At 46.4% G+C, this 25143-nt stretch overlaps 1 pseudogene; it reads left to right on the plus strand.

Moving 5' to 3' along the window:
- Positions 1–6965: 6965 nt before the first annotated feature.
- LOC132206218 (class I histocompatibility antigen, F10 alpha chain-like) lies at positions 6966–23640 on the plus strand (annotated as a pseudogene).
- Positions 23641–25143: the final 1503 nt, after the last annotated feature.

Genomic DNA, 25143 nt, shown 5'->3' on the forward strand with positions numbered 1-25143 from the left:
GGTGAGAGAGAGAAGGTCCTCCCTGGGAGGTAAAGGCCAGTTTGCCCCTGCAAGAGGGTCACAGCCCCCTCGGTGAGGTGATGCAAGGCCCAGGGACTGTTAGGGTTCAAAATTTCCAAAAATCTGATTGGATATGAATTTAATTTTACTTTGCGAAATGGTCACAGTGGGGAACAACGTCTCCAACGAGATGTTAACACAAAAGGAGAAACCACTGGCATATATGTATATTCATTATGGGCCCGATTCAGTCAGGTATTGCGACAAATGGGTCAATTAGATGCAGGAAACAGAAAAGCAGTTTCCCCCCGACGGCACTTTTAATTGTGATCACAAAACAATTCGGTGTGATTTTAAGTCGAAGAGAAAAATACAAAAGAAGAAAGAAATTGGGGAAACCAAGCGGAGGCTTGGGGACCGCTTTGCAGAACACCTCCGCTCAGTTCGCAACAAACAACTGCACCTCCCAGTCGCAAACCATTTCCACTCCCCCTCCCATTCTCTTGATGACATGTCCATCATGGGCCTCCTGCACTGCCACAATGATGCCACCCGAAGGTTGCAGGAACAGCAACTCATATTCCGCCTGGGAACCCTGCAGCCATATGGTATCAATGTGGACTTCACCAGTTTCAAAATCTCCCCTTCCCCCACTGCATCCCTCAACCAGCCCAGTTCATCCCCTCCCCCCACTGCACCACACAACCAGCCCAGCTCTTCCCCCCCACCCACTGCATCCCAAAACCAGTCCAACCTGTCTCTGCCTCCCTAACCGGTTCTTCCTCTCACCCATCCCTTCCTCCCACCCCAAGCCGCACCCCCAGCTACCTACTAACCTCATCCCACCTCCTTGACCTGTCCGTCTTCCCTGGACTGACCTATCCCCTCCCTACCTCCCCACCTACACCCTCTCCACCTATCTTCTTTACTCTCCATCTTCGGTCCGCCTCCCCCTCTCTCCCCATTTATTCCAGTTCCCTCCCCCCATCCCCCTCTCTGATGAAGGGTCTAGGCCCGAAACGTCAGCTTTTGTGCTCCTGAGATGCTGCTTGGCCTGCTGTGTTCATCCAGCCTCACATTTTATTATCAAGAAATTGGGTGGTCAGCTTTTCAAAGTTGGCAGACAGAATCTAATAAAAGGAGGGAAGAGTCAATTCAGAAAATAAACAAATTGAGGAAAGGAAGAAAAAGAGCGTAAATAATAATGGACTGGGTCAAAGAAGAACTGTGGTAAACTGATGATTTCTACTAAGTCTGAACTGAGGCCTGACAGTGACGGCGAAGTTCAGGCCCATGGCTGGGATGGTTGTACTAGGCATGACAATCGAAGACAACAAGACAGACAAGCCCATGATCCATCTGCCCCTGTCGCAGATTCAAGTACTCATTCCTAACCCTCCTCCACCATGTTACCATCTCCAAACTATGGCAATCCCTGTACCAAGTAATCAACCCACTTCTACCACCAGTTCCAGGGGGCAACACCAATCCCCGTTATATTGGTAGTGAAAATTTTTCTAGTTCCTATTTCAAAACTTACCCGTTCCCGAACTGGAAGCGCGGGTGCACCGAAGTATTGGTCACAGGCAATTGGACATCATTTACCAGCAGGGATTTCAAGTATTTCCTAGATTTGAATGACATTCGGCACTTTGGGGCAATTCCATACCATCCATTGTCCAATGATCTGAGCAATCCAAACCCTGAAGGCAGGCTTAAAGAAACAGCCGACAGCTTCTGTCGATACTAAATTATCCCGGTTCCTGTTCAACTTTAGGACCACCCCTCATACAACGTACAGGGATAGATTGAGCAGAGTTGCTGATGAGGAGATGACTCTGCACCAGGTTAAACCTGAAATTCCTGGACCTGGAGGGGGAGGGAGGGTAATACAGCAGCAGGAGAACCAATGCAGCCACATGTCTCCTCAACGTGAGACAGACTCTTTCATTCAGGGGAGGAAGTTTGGTGGTGCAACCATGGAAATGGCCTGGCATGGATACAGGATGAGATCTACATGAGGTCAGGTCCCATGACACACAAAGTTTGTGTAGATGAGGCAGTTCTGAACAAACACGTGGATTACCTGAAAGCTGTCACATGTAGATGAGGCAGGCGCAATGCATACCCAGCCCCTCAGAAAGGCCGGTCAGAAACTGTGGGTTCTCCCCCTCCATCTTGAGTCAGGGAAATCTCAGAGTCCAAGAATGGATGTAGCCTCAATCCCACTGCTGCTGGAACGAGAAGAGGATGCTCTCCTGAGATGCTCAGGCGCAAGAGATGGGCTACAATCCAGCACACACTGCCCCTGTCAGAGTCCAAGACGGGGAACTGGATCTGGGGGGATGACGTTGCAGGAGAAGCTACAAGAGAAAGACAAGGTGTACATCCCCGGACTTAGAAGGGACGGGATGTAGTGAAGCAGGGTAGGTGGAGCTCATTGATCATGAGATCCTTGATTGGCCCAGATTAAAAACACCAATCGGGGAGCCCTGGCTGATGGATGTACACAGGAGATTCATAAGGTCTCCTCAGTCTAGTGGCTGGCTTTGGTTGGTCAGAGCCCACGTACACTGCACATGTAAATAAGGGATGGCTTTGTGACAGGATACTCGGTGACACTTCTGTGCAGTTATTTCAGCTTAATCTAACATCCCTATTTAAGATGGCAGAGAGGCAGAAGACGGGAAATTAGAGGGCAATTAGCCTGACCTCAGTCATTGGTAAGATTTTAGAGTCCATTATTTAGGACAAGAGTGTGGAGTGCTTGGTAGCATATGGGGAAATAGGGTCAGTGTCAGTTAAGCATCGTCAAGGAGATGTCATGCCTGAAAAATGTATTAGCAATCTTTGAGGACACATTGAGCAAGTTAAACGAAGAAGAGCCAGTAGATGTAATCTATTTGGATTTCCAGAGGCACTTGTTGAGGTGTAAAACCCGAACATATTCCTTTTGTTTGCAGAGAACGGGTTGCTGCAGATGGATGAATTTCACTTCTATCAATTGTAAATAATGAGCATTTTGTGGTCAACTGGTTTGAGCCATTCTGTCCAATTTCTGGATCAGATTCGAGAGTAGATGTTTTATTTAGATTTTTACAGCCGTGGGGCCAGTTTGAGTACAGTCAAGCACTTGCCTCATTCTCAATAACTACAGAGACATACTGCTTGACTCAATCAGTCAAATATTGGGACATATGATCTATACGCTTAGTATCACATCAGCATGGAATTTCATATCAGTGCTTAACCAAGTGGGAGGCAGAGCATCTCTCTGGACTGAAAGCAGCATTCTGTTGTTGGGAAGTAACACTCTTATTGAGTTCTTTGTGAAGGTGACCAAACAGGTGGAGCGTTGGATGCGGTGCACATGGATTTCAGTAAAGCGTTTGAGAAGGTTCCCCATGGTAGGCTATTGCAGAAAACACTGAGTATGGGATTGAAGCTAATTTAGCAGTTTTGATCAGAAATTGGCTATCTGTAAGAAGACAGAGGGTGGTGGTTGATGGGAAATGTTCATACTGGAGTTTAGTTACTAGTGGTGTACGACAAGTATCTGTTTTGGGGCCGCTGCTGTTTGTCATTTTTATAAGTGACCGGGATGCGGATGTAGAAGGATGGGTTAGTAAATTTGCGGATGACACGAAAGTCGATGGAGTTGTGGATAGTGTGGAAGGACATTGCAGGTTACAGGGGGACACAGATAAGCTGCAGAGCTGGATTCAGAGGTGGAAAATGGAGTTTACTGCGGAAAAGTGTGAGGTGATTCACTTTGGAAGGAATAAACAGGAATACAGAGTACTGGGCTAATGGCAAGATTCTTGGTAGTGTGGATAAGCAGAGAGATCTCGGTGTCCATGTGCATAGATTCCTAAAAGTTGCCACCCAGGTTGATAGGGTTGTTAAGAAGGCAGATGGTGTGTTAGGTTTTACTGGTAGAGGGATTGAGTTTCGGATCCATGAGGTCATGTTGCAGCTGTACAAAACTCTGGTGCGGCCGCACTTGGCGTATTGTGTACAGTTCTGGTCACCGCATTATAAGAAGGATGTCGAAGCTTTGGAAAGGATGTAGAGGAGATTTTCCAGGATGTTGCCTGGTATGGAGGGAAGATCTTACAAGGAAAGGCTGAGGGACTCGAGGCTGTTTTCGTTACAGAGAAGAAGGTTAAGAGGTGACTTAATAGAGACATACAAGATATCAGAGGATTAGATAGGGTGGATAGGGAGAACCTTTTTCCTCGGATGGTGATGGCTAGCACAAGGGGACGTAGCTTTAAATTGAGGGGTGATAGATATAGGACAGATATCAGGTAACAAATTGTGGGGCTGGATGAACACAGCAGGCCAAGTAGCATCTTAAGAGCACAAAAGTTGACATTTCGGGCCTCGATCCATCATCAGAAAAGGGGGATGGGGAAAGGATTCTGAAATAAATAGAGAGAGAGGGGCAGGCAGACTGAAGATAGATAGAGGAGAAGATAGGTGCAGAGGAGAGTATGGGTGGGGAGGTAGGGAGGGGATAGGTCAGTCAAGGGAGGACAGGTCAAGGGGGTGAGATGAGTTTAGTAGGTAGGAAATGGGGGTGTGACTTGAGGTGGGAGGAGGGGATAGGTGAGAGGAAGAACAGGTTAGGAGGGCAGGGAGGAGCTGGCCTGGTTTTGGGATGCATTTGCGGAGGGAAGGGGAGATTTTGAAGCTGGTGAAATCCACATTGATACCATTAGGCTGCAGGGTTCCCAAGCGGAATATGAGTTGCTGTTCCTGCAACCTTCGGGTGGCATCATTGTGGCACTGCAGGAGGCCCATGATGGACATGTCATCTAAAGAATGGGAGGGGGAGTGGAAATGGTTTGCGACTGGGAGGTGCAGTTTATTGCGAACCGAGCGGAGGTGTTCTGCAAAGCTGTCCCCAAGCCTCCGCTTGGTTTCCCCAATGTAGAGGAAGCCACACCGGGTACAGTGGATGCAGTATACCACATTGGCAGATGTGCAGGTGAACCTCTGCTTAATATGGAAAGTCATCTTGGGGCCTGGGATAGGGGTGAGGGAGGAGGTGTGGGGGCAAGTGTAGCATTTCCTGCGGTTGCAGGGGAAGGTGCCGGGTGTGGTGGGGTTGGAGGGCAGTGTGTAGCGAACAAGGGAGTCACGGAGAGAGTGGTCTCTCCGGAAAGCAGACAGGGGTGGGGATGGAAAAATGTCTTGGGTGGTGGGGTCGGATTGTAGATGGCGGAAGTGTCGGAGGATGATGCGTATCCAGAGGTTGGTGGGGTGGTGTGTGAGAATGAAGGGGATCCTCTTTGGGCGGTTGTGCCAGGGGCGGGGTGTGAGGGATGTGTTGCGGGAAATGCGGGAGACGCGGTCAAGGGCGTTCTCAACCACTGTGAGGGGAAAGTTGCGGTCCTTGAAGAACTTGGACATCTGCGATGTGCGGGAGTGGAATGCCTCATCGTGGGAGCAGATGTGGCGGAGGCGGAGGAATTGGGAATAGGGGATGGAATTTTTGCAGGACGGTGGGTGGGAGGAGGTGTATTCTAGGTAGCTGTGGGAGTCGGTGGGCTTGAAATGGACATCAGTTACAAGCTGGTTGCCTGAGATGGAGACTGAGAGATCCAGGAAGATTAGGGATGTGCTGGAGATGGCCCAGTGAACTGAAGGTTGGGGTGGAAGGTCTTGGTGAAGTGGATGAACTGTTCGAGTTTCTCTGGGGAGCAAGAGGCGGCGCTGATACAGTCATCAATGTCACTGAGGAAGAGGTGGGAGGAAGGGATGGGTGAGAGGAAGAACAGGTTAGGGAGGCAGAGACAGGTTGGACTGGTTTTGGGATGCAGTGGGTGGAGGGGAACAGCTGGGCTGGTTGTGTGGTGCAGTGGGGGGAGGGGATGAACTGCGCTGGTTTTGGGATGCGGTGGGGGAAGGGGAGATTTTGAAGCTGGTGAAGTCCACATTGATACGGTGCGGAAGAAGGACTGTTCCACGTAACCTACAAAGAGGCAGGCATAGCTGGGGCCCATGCGGGTGCCCATGGCCACCACCTTAGTCTGTAGGAAGTGGGACGAATCAAAAGAGAAGTTGTTGAGGGTGAGGACGAGTTCGTCTAGGCGGATGAGGGTGTCAGTGGAGGGGGACTGGTCGGGCCTGCGCGACAGGAAGAAGCGGAGGGCCTTGAGGCCATCTGCATGCGGAATGCAGGTGTATAGGGACTGGACGTCCATGGTGAAAATGAGGTGTTGGGGGCCAGGGAATTGGAAGTCCTGGAGGAGGTGGAGGGCATGGGTGGTGTCACGGACGTAGGTGGGGAGTTTTGGGACCAAAGGGGTGAAAATGGAGTCCAGATAGGTGGAGCTGAGTTCGGTGGGGCAGGAGCAGGCTGAGACGATGGGTCGACCAGGGCAGGCAGGTTTGTGGATTATTACAGCGTGTTATTTGCAGATAAACATTACAGGCTGTCACTGCCGTGAGGACAGTGAATCAGACCAGTGAAGGCCTTCAGTGAATGAATGGTAGTTTGGGAAGATCGAGAATAGCAGGAAGGGGTAAATACCTCTCCATGCCAAACGGCCCAGTTACATTAGTATCAGAGATAATGGGAACTGCAGATGCTGGAGAATCCAAGATAATAAAATGTGAGGCTGGATGAACACAGCAGGCCAAGCAGCATCTCAGGAGCACAAAAGCTGACGTTTCGGGCCAAGACCCTTCATCAGAAGGGTCTAGGCCCGAAACGTCAGCTTTTGTGCTCCTGAGATGCTGCTTGGCCTGCTGTGTTCATCCAGCCTCACATTTTATTATCTTAGCCCAGTTACATTGCTTTTCGAGACCCTCCGGGGAGAGGACGGCTCATTGTTGAGTTCCTGTTTTGCAGCCTGGTCTCGGAGTGATTCTCCCGGAAACTGGTGACGGTGCCCTTTAATTGGATGTTCTCACTGAGACCAACCAATCATTCGCCTTCTGCGGTCTGAAGACGGCCCAAGTTCGCGCTGAAGCTGAAAATGAAGCCTGGTTAGATGTGGATTATTTTGATTCAGGTCCAACCTGTGAATGGATCTCAGACCCTAACTGAAATAAGGACAGTGGATTCCCAGAATGTTGCTGATCCTTTTCTCCATCTCGCTATGTTTTTCCTGGGTCTCTTCCGATAAGTACAGAATCCGGCTTTCCCTTCTCTCTCTCCCTCCCCGAGGGGGAGTCTGTGAATCTCTTGGCGAGTGAATGAAATGAGGGATGTTGCATCAGCCGCCTGTGATACAGCCAGACTGATATTTTCCCCACTGAAGGCAGTGCAGTCTGAAAGGTTCTGATGGGATTCTTTAAAATTCCTTTGTCATGGGATATTTGCCCCACTGCTTGGTCAGCATTTATTAACCATCAGAAATTGCTTTGGAGTGTATGGAGAGCCACATTGCTGTTAGGAGGTGGTTTCACCATTTTCATTCAAGGATAGTGAAGGAATGGTAATATGTTTCCAAGTCAAGATGTTAAGTGGCTTGGAAGGGACTTGGAGTGATGGTGTTCCCATGGTTTTCTTTCCAAATCGCTTGTGAGATGAGTGTTTCCCTGGGAGGGCCGGCATTTATTGTCCGTCCCTGGTTGTCCTTGTGAGGCGGTGGTAGCCGCCTTGTTGAACCACAGCAGACCACGGGCGGGGCTGGGACAGCAATCTGGGATTTTGACTTAGCGACAAAGAAGGAACCACAAATGTATTTCGAAGTTAGGTTGGTGACTGGCGTGGAGGGGAACTTTCAGGTCGTGGTGTTCCCATGTATCTGCTGACCTTTGTCCTTCGAGATGGAAGTGAGGGTGAATTTGAAAAAGTGCTTTCTAAGGATCAGTGGTGAATTTCTGCTGTGCATCTTGTAGCTAGTGCACGCAGCTGCTACTGAGCTTCGGTGGTGAAGGGAATGGATATGATGTGAACACCCTGTTGTCCTGATGTTACAGAAGCGAACAATAATTATTACAGGATGATATTTGCAGATTAACATTACATCCCGTCACTGCCGTGAACGCAGCTAATTGGACCAGTGGCAGTTTGAAGGCTTTGTGAATTCATGGTCGTTTGGGAAGATCGATTGTGGATATCTCCTGAAGATAGCAGAAAGTGTCGAATACCTCTCCATGCCAAACGGCCCAACTATGTTCCCTTTTGTCTCATCTAGACAAAAGAAGGCTTCGTTCTTTTAGTATTTTTTTTTGCAGCCTGACGTAAGAACATAAGAACTAGGAGCAGGAGTAGGCCATCTGGCCCCTCGAGCCTGCCCTGCCATTTAATAAGATCATGGCTGATCTTTTTGAGACCGAGCTCCACTTACCTACCCACTCACCATAACCCTGAATTCCTTTACTGTTCAAACACTTATCTAGTCTTGCCTTAAAAACATTTCGCGAGGTAATTTCAACTGCTTCACTGGGCAGGGAATTCCACAGATTCACAACCCTTTGGGTGAAGAAGTTCCTCCTGACCTCAGTCCTACATCTGCTTCCCTTTATTTTGAGGCTATGCCCTCTAGTCCTAGTTTCACCTGCTAGCGGAAACAACCTCCCTGCCTCCACCTTATCTATTCTCTTCATAATCCTATATGTTTCTATAAGATCTCCCCTCATTCTTCTGAATTCCCGTGAGTATAATCCCAGTCTACTCAGATCGAAGATGGCAGTTCCCATTGTCTCTGAAACAACTCTGGAATCAACCGAGGGAATCTCCTCTGCACCCCCTCCAGTGCTAGTATATCTCTTCTCAAGTAAGGAGACCAAAATTGCACACAGTACTCCAGGTGTGGCCTCGCCAGGACCCTATACAGCTGCAGCATAGCCTGCCAAGCTGCATCTTCGGAGCAGAAAAGCTGTCGTTTGAGACCTAGACCCTTCATCAGAAATGAGGGAGGGGGAGAGGGTTCTGAAATAAATAGGGAGAGAGGGGGGAGGCAGATTGAAGATGGATAGGGGAGAATATAGATGGAGAGGAGACAGACGAGTTAGAGGCAGTTATGGAGCCAGTAGAGGTGAGTGGAGGTAGGGAGGGGTTAGGGCAGTCTGGGGAGGGCAAGAGAGTTGCAGTGGGAGAGAGATCCCCTGAGGTTTGTCCAGAGGGAGGAGGGTAACTTCAGGTTAGGCATCCCTAGAAGAGGCTTCGCAGTGAGGTTAAAATTGTATCAGAGATAATAGGAACTGCCATCTTCTATCTGCCTCCCCCTCTCTCCCTATTTATTCCAGAACCCTCTCCCTCATCCCCCATTTCTGATGAAGGGTCTAGGCCCGAAACGTCAGCTTTTCTGCCCCTAAGATGCTGCTTGGCCTGCTGTGTTTATCCAACTGTACACTTTGTTATCTCGGATTCTCCAGCATCTGCAGTTCCTATTATCCCTGTAGCATATCCTCCCTGTTTTTAAAACCCATTCTTCGAGCAATGGCAGACAAAATTCCATGTGCCTTTTGAATTACCTGCTGCATCTGCAATCCTACTTTTAGTGATTCATACAGAAGGACACTCAAGTCCCCCTGTACAGCAGTGTGCTGCAATTGTTTATCATTTAAAGCATAGTCCATTTTGCTGTTATTCCTACCAAAATGCATGACCTCACACTTCTCAACATTGTACTCCATCTGCCAGACCTTTGCCCACTCACTTAGACTATCTATATCCCTCTGCAGACTTTGTGTCTTCTGCAGACTTTGCTCTACCACTCATCTTAGTGTCATTTGTGAATTTTGACACACCACACTTAGGCCCCAACTCCAAGTCATCAATGTAACTTATGAACATTGCGGTCCCAACGCTGATCTGTGAGGCACACCACTAGCCACTGACCGTCAACCAGAAAAACACCCATTTACCCCTGCTGTTTGCTTTCTACTGGTCAACCAATCTTCTATCCATGCCAATATATTACCTGTAATACCGTGGAACTTTATCTTATGTAACAGCCTTTGGTGTGGCACCTTGTCAAATGCCTTCTGGAAATCCAGTTACACCAAATCCACAGGATCCCCAATGTCCACCGTGCAAGTAATGTCTTCAAAGAATTCCACCAAATTAAACATTTAAACATGACCTACTCTTCATGAACCCATGCTGGGTGTTCCCAATGGGACAATTTATATCCAGATGTCTTGCTATTTCTTCCTTAATGATAGATTCAAGCATTTTCCCCACGACCGAAGTGAGGCTAACTGGCCTATCGTTACCTGCTTTTGGTCTACTTCCTTTTTTTAAACAGTGGCGTCACATTGGCTGCTTTCCAACCTGCAGGAACCACCCCAGAGTCCAGTGAATTTTAGCAAATAAACTAGTAATTATTTACCATTTTCCCCGTCACCTCTTTTAGTCCCCTGGGATGCACTTCGTCAGGGCCAGGAGACTTGTCTACCTTTAGCCCCATTAGCTTGCCCAGCATTGCCTGCTCAGTGATAATGATAGTTTCTAGGTCCTTGCCGGCTATAACCACATTGCTATTAGTTTTCGGTGTGTTATTTGTGTCTTCCATAGTGAAGACCAACACGAAATAACTGTTGATGCTTCGGCTATTTCCTCATTCCCGGTTATGAAATTGGCCTTCTCACCCTCGAAAGGACCAATGTTTACCTTCGCCACTCTTCTACAATTCACATATTTATAGAAACTTTTGCTGCCTGTTTTTATATTCTGAGCTTCTTTGCTCTCATAATCTATCTTTTCTTTCTAACCTTTTTTGTGGCTTTCTGTTGGCCTCTAAAGATTTCCCAGCCTACCAGTTTCCCACTATTCTTTTGTAAGTTTTTTTTTCAATCTGATACTTTCCTTTATTTCCTTCGGCATCCTTGGCTGGCTGTCTCTTTCCTACAGTTCTGACTTATCACTGGAATATACTTCTGCTGAGCACAGTGAAAAATCATTTTGAAAGTCCTCCACTGTCCCTCAATTGACCCACCAGAAAGATTTTGCTCTACCTGAGCTAACTCCTCCCTCATTCCTGCATTGTCTCCTTTGTCTAAGCACAGGGCATAGGTACTGGATTTAACCTTCTCACGCCCCATCTGTATTTTAAATTCGATCATATTGTGATCACTCCTTCCGAGAGAATCCCTAGCTGTGAGATCATTAATCCCTGTCTCATTACACAGGACTAGATCTCGGATAGCTTGCTCCCTCATAGGTTCAATTATGTATTGTTCAAGGAAATTATCACGGATGCATTCTATGAGCCCCTCCTCAAGGCTGCCATGACCGACCCGGTTTGACCAATCAATATATAGATTAAAATCCCCCATGATAATTGCTGTACCATTTTTACATGCATTATCTATTTCTCTGTTTATTGCCTGCCCCACCACGATGTCATTATTTGGTGGCCTATAGACCACACCTATCAGTGATTTCTTCTCCCTGCTATTCCTAATTTCCAACCAAATGGATTCAACGTTTTGTTCAGTAGAACCTACATCATCTCTCACTCCTGCCCTGATATCATCCCTAAACACCAGAGCAACACCACCTCCCTTACCTTCATGTCTGTTTTTCTGAGCAGTTTGATAGCCCTGGATATTTAACTCCCAGTTATGACCATCTGTAACCATGTCTCTGTAATGGCCACTAAATTATACCCATTTGCCATGATTTGCGCCGTCAACTCATCCACCTTGTTTCGAAAGCTCCGAGTGTTCAGATAAAGTACCCTTATGCCAGTTTTTGCACCTTCTTTTTGGGTCCTATTACCTCCATTACTAACAGCTCTGGAGTTCTCCTTCCCTTTAACATATTTTTCCTAATTTTCAATGGAGTTGAAACTTCCTCGTCATCTGCTAACCTGCTGCTTTGCTTTCCATTAATTTTTCTTCTCCCTCTACGCTCACTTCTCCCTTCCCCGCTACTTACTAGTTTAAAGTCCCATTAACCACCTTATTTACCATTTTTGCCAGAACACTGGTCCTGGCCCTGTTCAGGTGGAGCCCATCCCAGTGGTATAGCTCCCTCCTGTCCCAGAACTGATGCCATTTCCGCATGAAAAGGAAACCCTCTTTCCCACACCACTCTTTCAGCCACGTGTTTATTTCCCTGATCCTTGCCTCCCTATGCCAATTTGCGCGTAGCTCGGGCTGCAATCCAGAGATTATGACCCTTGAAGACCCGTCTTTCAAATTTGCTCCTAGCTTCTTGTAATCCCAGAAGAGGTCTTTTTTCCTAGTCCTGCCTATGTTGCTGGTACCTACGTGGACCACAACAACTGGATTCTCCCCCTCCCTCTCTCGTATCCTCTCAAGCCGGTCAGAGGTGTCTCGCACCCTGGCACTGGGCAGGCAACACACCATGCAGGATTCTCCATCCTGCTCGCAAAGGATACTGTCTATCCCCCTGATGATGGAACCCCTTACAGCTACAATCTGTCTTTTTCCTCCCCGCTCTTGAATGGCCTCCTGGACTATGGTGCTATGGTCAGTTGACTCATCCTTCCTGCAGCCCTGTTCCTCATCCAGGCAGTGAGCAAGCCTCTGACTCTCTCTGAATGCGATGGCCCTGGTAACTGGTGACAGTGAGCCATCTGGTCCTATAAATTAGGTTTTTTTTTAAACTGAGACTAACCAATCAGTTGCCTTCTGCAGTCTGGAGAGGTTTGATCTGAAACGAAAAAGATTATGTGGATTATTTTGATTGAGATCACAGAATCATCAAAGAATCCCGACAGTGTGGGAGCAGGCCCTTCTGCCCAACAAGTCCACACTGACCCTCAGAGCATCCCACCTCGGCCCATATAACCCACCTAATCTACACATCCCTGAACACTACGGGCAATTTAGCACGGCCAATCCATCTAACCTGCACATCTTTGGACTGTGGGAAGAAATCAGAGCACCCAGGGGAAACTCTCACAGACACGGGTAGAACGTGCAAACTGCACACAGACTGTCAGTGAAATCGCACCCAGGTTCCTGATGCTGCGAGGCAGCAGTGTGAACACTGAGCCACTGTGATCGATGAGCATATTTCACTCTTTGATTCAAATAGGCACAGAGGATTCCCAGAATGTTGCTAGACCTTTTCTCCATCTTCCTGAGGTTTTTTTCCTGGGTCATAGAATCTTAAACTAAAATCCTTATGGTGTCAAAAGAGGCCATTCGGCCCACTGATATTGCAGCGATCCTCCAGAGAGCGCCCCACTATTCCCACATTTCTTATTTATTCTGGCCAATCCACCTAACCTGGACATCATTGGACTTCGGGAGGAAACTGGAGTACCCAGCGGAAATCCATGAGGACACAGGAGAACGTACAAACTCCACAAACAGACAGTCACCCATGGCTGAAATCAGACCTGGGTCACCTTGTCACGTGAGACATTGCTCTCTCCCTCTCTCTCTCGCTGGGGTGAATGTGAATCTTGGTGAGAGTTTGAAATGGGGGCTGTTTGGCCATCCACCCGTTATACAGCCAGCCTGATATTTTACACACTGAAGGCAGCGCAGTCTGGGAGACGCTGATGGGATTTGTATCCAGGTGTCCTGACAGCAGGATGTAGAAACCCACAGATCAGGAAGTGAGTGGCCCAGGCGGATTGCCCGTTGGGTGGCATTGAGCAGGTTGATGACACCTTCCATCACTTTCCTGATGATCAAGAGTAGGCTGATGGGTTGGTGGTTAGTTGGGTCGGATTTGTCCTGCTTTCTGTACGCTGTGTACGTGGGCAGTTGCTGAGTAGTCACTAAAATTGTTGTTGAACTGGAATGGTTTGGCTCAGGGTTGGCAGGTTCTGTCTTGAGTACTGGATTGTTGTCAGGGCCCATATTCTTTGCAGTGTCCTGTGCCTCCAGCTGTCTTATGATATCACATGGAGTGAATCAAATTGGTTGAAGACTGGCATCAGGTGGTAATGTTCACTCATGCTTGGACTGTTGATGCAAGGGTCCTTGGAGGAGGCTGGGATGGAATATCCATTCAGTACTTCTGTCTGAAGATTGCAAATATTTCAAAATATCTTGAACTCTGATGTGCTTGGGATTTTTCTGGAGCCGACTGCTCCAGTGAGCTGTTTATTTGTACACTGTTATTAATGACTACATGTGGCAGGACTGCAGAGTTTAGATCTGATCTGCCTGTACCTGATTTTTCATTATTCTTCTCTGTATGTGCCTGACTCTCTACATTACCTTCTGTTCCCAAATCTCACTCTCTGTATCATTATCTCTCTCCATATCATTCTCTGTGTATATTTACTGCACGCTCTACCGCCCACTTTCTCTATTTTGCCCTCTGTCTCACTGGTTCTTGATGCCATTCTGTCTGTGTTTCATTATTTTTTCATAGTGCATTTTCTCAGTGTAAATGGTTCTCTCTTTTTCTCTTCCTTTGCCTGACTGCACTCACTCTCCGTATCACGCTTTCTCATGCCATTGTCTTTGACCACTGTCAAGAATGCCGTTCCCTCACACCCACCTCCCTGTACATCATCTCAGGCTGAATTTGAATTGGGCTGTGCTGTTTGACCTGAAGCTGAACTTCCAATCCCATAAGTTATCGGCTGTATTTTAGTCGGTGGCACTGCTGCATTTAATGAGAAAAACATATGGGTTCTCATTCTACTCCCAAGTCCCAAGCATAATATTTAACTCATGAACTAAATCTGGTCATTTTGGCACCGCTGATGTGAGAGCTAGCTGTTTACAAATGGACACTTGTATTTCTTCTAAAATTTTCATTACATCCTCTTCATCGTTATGAAGATTAGCAACTTCCCATTCAAGTCTCTCTTCCGCCTCCATCTGTTCCTCATCTCCTGCTGAAACTCTCGCCCATGTTTTTGGTACCACTACTTTCAACTATCTCATGGCCACTTTCTCATCTTGCTTCCTCCAGAATCTTAGGATCCTTAAGACCTTTGCCCATGCCTGTTTACTGCCTTGATGTTTAGTTTAAAATCTCAGATTCGGATTCTGATGTTGAAATGAAAAGGAGGTTATCATTGTCTAGTCATAATTCAATTAGATCAGTTGGCACTCTTTGGAAATATTATTAATCATAAATTAATCAATGATTTCATTGTCTTATTTGACAGACCCGAGTTCCTTCACTGTGCTGTACACGGGAACCACTGGGATGACCGATGGCCCTGAGCTTGTTGGTGTGGCAATGCTCAATGGGGCTACCCTATCCTATTATGACAGTGAAATCTTGAAGATGGTTCCCACACAGCAGTTCATATCAAACTATCTCACTGTGGACGACTGGGATTATCTCACCCTCCTGGGTGATGATTATCTCACCCTCCTGTGATGAAGGAGACTTTGAATACGATCATGATATCGATGAACCTGACAGCTGGTACGATGAGTCAAACTGTTACCTGCCACTGAGAGCCAAGTTACTGTGGCTCTCTGGGGAGTTGGCTGCTACTCCTTGAGGATGAAGCAATTATTTTTCATATTGTTCTGCTCTGTCTCCAACTCCAGACGTCTCCACTGTCCACAGCCAGCCCCATCTGAAATTTTGCATCATTCATGATTTTTTTTCCACAGATGGGGCCCTCACCCTTCAACACAATCTGAACCTTGACTTCTGTAGAGTTCCATTCTCTCCACTTAAACCTCATGGATATCAGTGGAAAAAGGTGAGGGAGAGCTGCTTGGCAAGTTGATATAAGGAGAAACATTCCGAGAGAGTAACAGAGAAGTGACCAATGGGCAGGAAAAGAGAGCTGGAAAACTAGAGAAACATAAACGAGGAGGTAGCAGCAGACATGATGGAGAAAGGGCGAGGAAGCATGAGGTGACAGTGGAGTGATGTAGGGGAAAGCCTGGCAAAAGAAAGCAGGACAGACAGTGACAGCATTCAGGAAACCATTCAGCCCATGATACATCTTCCATCCATTTGCGCTAGAAGTCTGACTTATTTCCATTTGGGAGCAATGATGACAAGGCAGCCTCAGAGCTTTGGTGAGGTCAGCTGAGATCATTCACTGCATCTTCTTCGGTGGCTGAACAAGCTGCTCCTGGAAAGGCAAAGTCTGCAACAAGCTGGGGCTGTCCTCAAGGTAGTGGGTGAAGGCCTCTGCTGGCACCTTGTTTGTAAGGTTAGTAACTGCTTTGGAGTTTCTGAAACAAAACGTCATGGTGGTGGTGAAATGTTGCCATGAAGCTGATGTTGCCATTTGCACAGTTCCACATGTTGCAGTTGATGCTGAAGGTGGCCATGTGTGTGTGTGTTTTTTCTTGACAGCATCTTTGATGAGTGGGAACTTTGGGTGCCTTGTTGGTCTCTTGACACTGGCTGCCATCCTGTATAGCATATCCTTGGGAATGTGGCTAGCCCTTCCAGCCTGGATGTAAGCCCGAGCCATGGTGAACATGAGCATGCTTGGCATGTTTTCCTGAGAAAGAGCTACCTCTTTTGGTTACTTTGTCTTTCCATGATGTGCCATAGACGTATGATAGACACCAGAGATGGAACTTATTTTCTGTAGCCTTTCATCCTAATGGATGTAATTTGTCCATGTTCATTGTCATGGAGAAATATGCAAAGGATACAGGCCCTGTCAGTCAGGTTCCTGGTCCTGCGGATCAATGTTTTGTTGCTCCATGCCTGGCTGATGATACTGGCTTTCCTTCCAATGTGTGTGTTAAGCTCTTTGCCAAGAAATAGGGTGTCTGTCATCAGAGAATTTACTGACTGCTTCCAGTGATGTGTTTTTGAACACGGACAGAGACACATAGCCTTTCCTTTAGCTACAGTTTTTCAATACCAATAGTGAGGTACAACATGACACAGGCATATGGGGTATAAGATTCCTGAACATTGGAGCCGTTCTTCCATGTAGATAACTATTGCAGCATCATTCATCAGTCTATCAAAGTGCTGCGATCAAGACTTGCTGCATTTTTGGACTTGACTTTCAGGCTTGTTCATTTGAGGAGTTTCTCATCAGGTTGGAAGGAAATACAACTCTTTCATGTCAGCAGTATGACAGAAAGAGGATACAAAACAAAATATGGATTAGGACTCAGACCAGTCTCCACCCATTCTTAATCAATGAACTGTAAGAGATGGAATCATTGAACTGATTGGTGCTGTGCATGTTTCCATGGAAGGACTGAACAAGAAAATGAAGATCAGGAGGTCAGCACATTCTCTCTAACATCCAATAGCTCCTGGTCTCATCGTGGTGTCAGATGCTTTCGTGAAATCCCCAAAAGCAAGGTAGAATTTCTTCTTTTTTCACTGCTTTCCACCTTCGCTTGAAGCTGAGATTGGGATAACATCGTGCTTTCCAGATCTGTCTGATGTGAAGCTCCATTTTGCTGCTAGTTATATTCTGTTGGCTGGTTGATGAAGCCTTATTTGACTAGCTCTGGAAAAGCCTTCCAGAACCCTCTGCAGAGTGAAATGCCACAGTAGTTGCTTCAGTTTCCTCGAGTGCCTTTGTTCTTGTATAATTGGTTGAAATTATGTCACACACATCGTGTGGAACAGAACTTTCTCCCTAATGGAATTGAACGACATAGAGGCGTCAAAACAAAGTAGGGTTTTCCGTACATGTATAGCCTTGACTGGTATTCCATTCCTCCAGCGGCTTTCAGGGCTACAATGCGAGTCAATGGCCTTTTCAAGAAACATGACAGATAGCTGCAGATGATCATTAAGCACAGGCAGAGGGAGATATCTGGATCACATGGGTATAGTTAGAGTAGCCAATCTGTCCAGTGAGTCATTTGCGTCTTCAAATCAGTGACTACTCTCCCATTTGTGGATCTCAAGAAGCAAGTTTTCTCGTGCTGCGCTTGAGTGTTCTCCTGATGATAATCAGCATGAAGGTTATCATTGTCACTAGCATCTATATTTCTTTATATGGATTGGTGCAGTACCTGTAGGGACAGTACCTTTCTGCATCCTGCACAACTGTCTTCTCCAGTATTGGACTGGCATATGCCTTAGTGTAAAGACACAGTTTACACGCCAGGAGAGCTGTTCTGTTTGTTTTGATGACAGGACTCATTTCTGTAAAGTTGGATCTCAGTCCTGTTCATGATGCTTTCTTTGCGAGATCTGGTCACTGCAGTTTTGTTGTTAACTGTATCTCTGTGTGCAGGCATTTCAGTTCTTCATCATTGCTACTGACTGAGCCTTCAGATGGAAGAGACTGCACAAAGTTTCAGCATTTTTGCTATTCTCCATCAGTTCCTTGTGTCTGGCATGCTAATGGGTAGTATGCCACTATATGTGGACATGTTTGTTTATCATGTTTATGCTTTCATCTGACATGTGCTGGTGTGCACCTTGAAAAGATGATGTTAGCAACACAGTGTCAAATCTCTGTACCACGTCCAAGAAGCTGTCCATTTAGCCAATGCCAGAAAATGAGTCTGATCCAGATTCGCCAGGGAAATGACTTGTCTCGGGGTGGCAAATGCCTCAGAATATCACCTGGAGTATTGAGGAAGTGATCTTCCTTTTCAGCATTGACGCAGAAGATTGGTCAGCAAGCAGTCAGCGTTGACAAAACTTCCCGCTGCTGGAGCAAAGTGAAATGATGCATTTAAAGGATATGATAGGCAATTTGATTACCTGTCATTCTGTTAGTGACAACAAAACATGGCTTACAGTGGACATCTGAATTTTGGTCATGCCAGTTAAAAGCATAATTTGCCTCATTTATTGATTCAGTGTCAACCAATCATAGTGAATTTGAGAGCACCAAAGTCAATATTGTGTAGCCTGTAAGAACATGAGAGCTGGGAACAGGGAGTAGGCCATTCAGCCCAATGAATCTGCTCTGCCATTTGATACGACCATGGCTGAACTTATCTCAGCCTCAACTCTCCAGTCCTATCATTATCCATAACCCTTCAACACATCACTAATTAAAAATCTTCTATCTCCTCCTTAAATTTACTCCATGTCCCTGCAATAATGAATTCCACAGATTATTTCCCCATTTAGAGAAGTGATTTCTCCTCATCTATGTTTTAAAATCTGCTACCCTTTATCCTAAAGCTATGCTTTCTCGTTTTAAGTTGCCCCACTGGAGAAAACGTACTCTCTACGTTGACTTGCGAACCCCTTTTCTTATCTTTCATGCCTCTCCATCAGCCTGAATCATTCCTCACTCATTCCCACTGAATCACTGTGAAGCCAATTCCATGTCCTAATCTCACCCTGAACCAATTCCATATTAATCACATTGCCATAACTGCTTCCATAGCTGGATTAAAATCTCAACATATTCAGAAATTCACGCTTCCTCATCATGGCCCAGAATGAATCCAAGAGTAATCTGATCCTCTCTGATCAGACTGCTTCCCTAAATCCCCTAATTCTATCTGATACAAAACACTCTTTCACCTCTAATCAGAATGTGACTCGCAATTTCCATTTCTATCGGATAATGGATTCCCTTGCCCTCTAATCGGATAGTTTGTGGTTATCCATTCATTATTACTGATTGACGCCTGCTTGGTCACTGACAGGAATTCACACTCTCCAATGGCTACGTTCCGTTGAGGTCAGTGATGACGGCTCTGTGAAGAGATCAATGCGATTTGGATTTGACGGGAAGGACTTCATTAGTTTAGAGCCAGACAGAATGAGATGGGTCGCAGCCAATCACTTTGCAGTGAAGACTAAATATAAATGGGATTCAGATGAATCTTGGAACAAGTATTGGAGATGGCAATTGGAAACAGAACTATTTGACCTTTCAAATAATTACTTGCGAGTTGGAAAGGAATATTTCAAAAGGAAAGGTATGTATTTCAGTTTTGATCCCATGTTCTGCTCTAACCTCACTGATCTATGTAACTGCTGTCCCATTCCATTCAGTGTCTGTCTATTGTTTCTGTTCTCACCCTTTCCCATCACAGTTCAGCCTGAAGTGTTCATCTCCAGGAGTGAGCCCAAATCTTCAGGACAAGCCGTCCACTCGCTCCTGTCTGGACACTGGATTTTATCCTGTAGACATCGAGGTGACCTGGCTAAGGAATGGGGAGGTCATGTCCGAGACACAATCCTCGGGGATTCGACCGAACCACGATGGGACTCATCAGATCCAGAAAGAGATATTGAATCATTGCTGGGGATGAGGATCAATATTCCTGCCAAACTGAACACAGCAGCCTGGCAGAGGCCAAGCTGTATCAGTGGGGTAAGAATATGATGTATTTATGTGTTTATGACAGATTGTAGGTCAGAGGACACTGGTTCACTACCTCGCCTGCACATATACACCTTTCTCCCTATACTTTCTTGTTGTGTTGGTCTCACCTGAGTTGAGTATTCCAATTTTAAGTTTGTCAAGGTCTCTTGTTCCTGAGTTTTCAAGTCTTTTGATGGAGATTTTCACATTCCCACTGCCCTGTTGTTGGTGAATTATTCACCAGTTTCACTCTGAAATGACCCCACCGTAATTACATGAAGACTTTCTTGCATTCCAGGCTTCAGCACTGGACATGGGCCCTGACTGTTCAACACCCAGTCAGTTAGAGACTGGTCAGACCCTAAAAGAGGAAGGTCTGGACCCCTCAGAATTCCTGACTCATTAAATGGGATTTTTTTCGGGAAGTTTCAACTTCCAATTGACAATTACTTAGCATCTGGAACCCTCTGAAAAGGTCTCCAGTTCTGAGTTAGAGTCGGAGACTTTGCAGAGCTCTGACTCACCTCAATACTAATACGGGAAGCGTGAAAGAGATTAAAAGCTTCTTTAATTCCTAATATGATGATGCTGCCACTTTCAAAGGTTATTTTATCCTTTTGTTTTGAAGAGCGGTTATAAGGCATATGTGCTGCTAAAGACAACTTCAGCAAACAACTTGGCTTTTCTCAGGGTGTTAGAACATTGACAGAGCTGACGAGCTGCTTTCAGATCCAGATTTCCCAGTTTCGGTATTAACAGTAGCATCAGAAGCCAATGGGCCTTAAGAGTTCGGAGCTTCAGTGAATGCCTCCCGGCTATTACTGTCTCTGATTATTTTCTTAATGTTGTTCCCTCCTAGATTGGAGGACTGAGTGTAAGAATCTGTGTCTGAATTTGCCTTTTTGCCAAAGCGTGTATTTATGGGATGTTAATATATTGGAACAATTAATTAGCAATAGGTACTGTACTCTGTTATTCGGTTACAGTTTTCAATAGTTAAATTATTCTAAATTCCTTTTCCTTTTGTTTGTATTTTAAATGCAGTGTTCAAATCAAGTGTGTTTTGCTTAACATAGTGTAGTTTGACCAATTGCATCGCATCTGGAACAGGCCACTTCATATCTACTTTTAAAATAAGAAATAGTTTAAACCCAGGCTATCTTCTTAAAAGATAATAAAATGTGAGGCTGAATGAACACAGCAGGCCAAGCAGCATCTCAGGAACACAAAAGCTGACGTTTCGGGCCTAGACCCTTCATCAGAGAATGGGGAGGTCATGTCCGAGACACAATCCTCGGGGATTCGACCGAACCACGACGGGACCCATCAGATCCAGAAAGAGATTTGAATCAGTGCTGGGGATGAGGATCAATACTCCTGTCAAATTCAACACAGCAGCCTGGCAGAGGCCAAGCTGTATCAGTGGGGTAAGAATATGATGTATTTATGTGTTTATGACAGATTGTAGGTCAGAGGACACTGGTTCACTACCTCTCTGATGAAGGGCCTAGGCCCGAAACGTCAGCTTTTGTGCTCCTGAGATGCTGCTTGGCCTGCTGTGTTCATCCAGCCTCACATTTTATTATCTTGGAATTCTCCAGCATCTGCAGTTCCCATTAGCTCTGATACTATCTTCTTAAAAAACCATTTTGCGGGGGTCTAGTCTGGTCCATAACACGAGGGAACTATAAAACTGACCATCTCCAAACCTACTGCTCAACACCCACTTCACGCACTGTCGAGGATATCTGGTTAGCATGGGCAAGTTGGATTGAAGGATCTGTTTCCATGCTGTGTGGCTGTATGACGCCATTCCCTCAAACACATGTCCTGACAATCCGCAAGCAATGCTTGATCTTGCCCCAGCACCAGCACCAGTTCACCAGCTCCAGATGCCTGTCTGACTTGCAACGCATCACCCCAGCCAGCCGATTGAAACGCAACACACAATACCGCCCCCGCTGCGTCCATCCCCGCTTGCCCGCTGGACCTCTAACATGATCCCTTCACTGCCCCACTACGGCACCCAAACAACATTCCATTGTCACTCAATATCCCTGACACTCACCAGTGAGACCCCCAACTGACCCTTGCCCAGCAACCCAAGAACTGAATCTTTGGGATAACTCAGTACACCCCTTCAACCATTCACTCACTGCTCCAGCTCAACCCTGGTCCACCTACCCCTCCACCACCAGCAAGGACCGGACACAGATGTCAGGGAGAATGTGAACTGAGAAGGTAACCCCTAGGATGGGCACCACAAGATGTTTGCACCCCCATCAGTGGGATCTTTAATGACTTCAGTGGAGAATGCCATTGGGAGAGGGTCAAACCAGCATTTCAATGAATCCCGTCAATTCCCAAAGGGCAGGAGCAGGTAAAATCAGCGCAAAGCTGGAAATAAATCCAGGAACAGCAAGAATCCTGACCTATTTCCAATGTGTTTCAGAAATTCCCAAAAGCAGTTGGCGACTCTCCTACCTCGGAGGTTTCATTGCATCGATGATCTTTCTATTGGCTGTTATTGTTGGGATAATCGGAATAATCATCTGGAAAAGGCCATGGAGAGGTAAGAATCGGTGAGCGAGAGGGGGATGTGAAACTGAGGGTACAGAGAGAGTCAGGGGGTATCTTCAGGACTGGAGCACACGACACTGAATGGAACTGATTAAACTCCCACACACAGATACACATGTATAAACATAGCTTAGCCTCTGTTTGATCTTCCTTTGTGTGAGCAGCCCAGACCAGGTCTAATATTGATCATTAAACCCAGCACACACATTAACATCCCCACTGACTGAACATGGATGCAATGGGAGAAATCACCAGAATCTCCATGAAGTGTAAGGGTGGAGGGGATTGTGGGAATGAGAATTTATTCCACAATCACTGTAAAATTGTATTTTGGCACTCTCACCTAGATAAATTAAGATCTCTACCTTAATTAGTTTGTACAGTTTGGATTACTTAATACTTTGGCCAGACCCTCAGCATGCGGATCCTCTACCCATGATGTATTCATTTGGTTTGACTCCAGCATCACGCTACTTTTAATTTTTTGGAATTATCTCTCTGCCAAATTTAATCGGATTATAGGTCATTCCTTCACTTGTTATTCAGCTGTTCACACTTTACTCACACCATCTGACACTTCTGGTCACCTGCAGAGACGTATTACTCGACGCTCCACTCGCACCATTTGTGTGATCTTTTGACCTCTCTTATAAATTCAGTGCCTGTGTGCTTCTTACTTCACCTGACAAAGGGGCTATGCTCCAAAACCTTGTGATTTCAAATGAACCTGTTTTACTATGACATGGTGTTGTGTGAATCCTGACTTTGTCCACCCCAGTCCAACACCGGCACTTCCACATCAATCTCCATTCCCTCACACTTGTTGTGTTCTCACTGAGAATGGATTAGTTCCCTTTCTAATGGACATTTATTTTGTTCTGCAGATTCACTAAGTGGGACCTACGCCACAGCTCGTGGTAAGTATTTGAAGGGACAGGGTATTGGGAATGATGGGTAGGGCATTGGAAGGTGTGCAGTTATATTTGCCTGGTGTTGTTGAGGGTGGCATGTCAGTCTCCTCTCAGTGCTGTTCCTCAACCACCACTCTTTTATCATCCTCTTCAATTCCATGTCCCCAGTGCCTCTCCTTACAATTGTCACCCTCCATGTCCGCCTCTCCCTCCAATCCTTCACCCTTGACTCCCATTTGGCTGTGCTGCAAGATTGTGGTTAGTTAATTGTTGAGGGTGATTGAATGATAGGAGATATCTCACACTGCTTAATTTTATATTTTATTCCATTTCTGACATTCTGTTTTTATTTTCTCACCTTTTGATGCCTCTGTTGCAGCTTCTTCATGATTCAGTAAGTGGCATGTCAACTCCTCCCAACAGACTTATTTCTAACTGATACAGTAAGGAATATGGACACTGGATGCTTGAGTCAATAAAGGTGGAGCTGGAAAAGCACAGCAGGTCAGACAGCATCCAGGGAGCAAGAATGTCAACTTTTCGGGTCAAAGCCCTTCCTCAGGATCGGGGAGTGGCAGGGGAACCCAGAAATAAATAAAGGGAGGATGTTGAGGCTAGGGGGAGGGTAGATGGATGCAGGTAAGGAGATATTGAGATTGGTCAGTGGGAAGGGTGGAAGGGATAGGTGAGTAGGAAGACGGATAGTTTGTGTTGTAGAGAGATTTTGAAGCTGGTGTCCTAGGTATGGGGTTATAGTGATTGGTTAGTGAGAACAGTGGAGCGGATAGGTGATTCAGAAGATGGACAAATTGGGGACGGGGTCAGTTGGAGAGATTTTGAAACCTGTGAAGTTGATATTCAGGCCATTGGGCTCTAAGATCCCAAGGCAAATTATGAGATGCTGTTCCTCCAGTTTACATTTGACCTCACCCTGAGAGTGGAGGAAGCCACGGATGGTCAAGGGACTCGGTGAGGGGTGGGTAGTGGGGGGGTGGAATTAAAATGGATGGCAACTACAAGGTCGGGTTGGTTGGTGAGTGCAGAGCACAGATACTCTGCAAACCAGTCCTCAAGTCTGCGATTTGTCTCCCTGATGCAAAGGAGGCCGCGTCGGGAGCAACGGATTCAGTGGATGAGATGAGATGAAAAGCAGGTGAACTTGTGCCAGATTTGGAAGGATTGTTTGGGGCCTTGGACAGAGGTGAGATGGGAGGTGACAGGCTGTTGCAGTGAAGGGTACCAGGTGTGGTGGAGGGGTTGGTGGGGAGTGAGAGAGCTTACGAGGCAGTCATGGAGCTGAACGGTCCCTGTGGAAAGCAGACAGGGGTGGGGAGGGAAATATCTTTTTGGTGTTGGGGTCTGACTTTAGGTGGTGGGAATGTCAGAGGACGATGTGTTGTATATAGAGGTTGGAGGCTATGTGCGGACTAATGGGACTGTCTCATTATTGTCGGGGGAGAGGGTTCGAGGGCAGAAGTGCAGGAAATGGAGGAAATGTGGTTGAGGTCATCCTTCATAACGGAGATAGGGAAACTACAGTCTCTAAAGCAGGATACCTGGGA

Source organism: Stegostoma tigrinum, chromosome 34, assembly GCF_030684315.1.
Source record: "Stegostoma tigrinum isolate sSteTig4 chromosome 34, sSteTig4.hap1, whole genome shotgun sequence".
Taxonomy (NCBI): domain Eukaryota; kingdom Metazoa; phylum Chordata; class Chondrichthyes; order Orectolobiformes; family Stegostomatidae; genus Stegostoma; species Stegostoma tigrinum.